Genomic DNA, 1,393 nt, shown 5'->3' on the forward strand with positions numbered 1-1,393 from the left:
TGGAGAAGTGGAAGGAATACAGGGACTGCTTGCAAACAGCAGGGGATCCTCTCTTCACCCTGGGCCCGAGGGCATGTTTCTCCAGGAGAGGACAGCTAACACCTCCAGAGAGTCAGGGAGAAGCACAGCAAACCTCCTGCCTGCTCTTGCTTTTGGGTCTCTGTTCAGGAGGTGATGCCTCCCTGCACTTTTGCAGTGTTCATTCCCCTCTAATGGCCAAAGATCTGAGAGCCCCTTGGTGGAGACCTTGGTGTCACAGGCCGTGGTTGCTGATGGCAAAGGGTGCCCTGTGCTGGCAGACCTGTGAGGCATCGAGCCTCAGGTCCAGGCATGCTCACCATTACCCAGCACTGGGATGGGGTCTCCTGCAGCTCTGATTGCTGGTGTTTATCCCTGTATTCCCTTACATCTCCAAAGGAATGCACCTGTGCCATGGTGGCTGAGAGAAAGAATTATAGCTAAACTTAACAAAGCAAGGCAGTGAAGGCAAATCGGTGAATCTGCACAGGTCTTAGTCCTCCCTGAGTCAGAATCTCCTGCCTACCTCCTGACAGAAGCTCTTTGCCTCTTACACTGCGACTCTTCCTTCTTCTTGGAACAAGTGATGCTAACTACCTGCGTTTTACCCAACTATTAATAATCTTCTGCAGATTGGTTGTTATGAGGTCTCAATCTATGCAAAAACGTGTGTGTTTGTGTGCTTGAGGCTTTGGTTTTCAAATAGCAATGCTATTTTTTGTGCTGCATTACTTGCTGTTGCCCTTTCTAAAGAAAAGCTTTTCAGAGCTGTCCACATATGAAGTGTAAGAAAATGTAAATAATCTCATTTTGCATCAGCTTTTGTACTAGCGGTTATCATAGAATGGTTTGGTTTGGAAGGGACCCAAACATCATCCAGTCCTAAACCCCCTGAAATTAGTAGGTACATCTTTAAGTAAATCAGCTTACTGAGAGCCCCACTCAGCTTTGAATGTTTTGAGAGACAGGACATCTACCATCTTTCTGCACAATTTGTTCCACTGTTTCACCACTTGTGTGGGCTTAAGTTTTGTGTAAGCCTAACAGCTCAGGGTAACTCCCCCAGCACTTTATGTCAAGCTCTTTGCAGCAATATGTGTTAAAACTAGGCTGCTTTCCAAACTTAGGGAATCAATCATGAGAGAATGTTTGTTTCCTTATCTTTACCATTTTTTCTTCCTATTAAACCTAATTGAAACAAACTGTGATACATGTAAAATCATGCCTTACCTGCCATGCCACTTCTGTTGGTGTCGAAGGAGTTAAAAGATACTGTGATTAAGAACACAAAGATTGTTCTCTGTTTTCATAGTGTGGTCAGTCTGGTGAAAAAGCTGGGACGGCCCATATATGAAGTCATATTCTCTGCAGTCAA

The sequence above is a fragment of the Ammospiza caudacuta genome, chromosome 9, assembly GCF_027887145.1.
Source record: "Ammospiza caudacuta isolate bAmmCau1 chromosome 9, bAmmCau1.pri, whole genome shotgun sequence".
NCBI lineage: Eukaryota > Metazoa > Chordata > Aves > Passeriformes > Passerellidae > Ammospiza > Ammospiza caudacuta.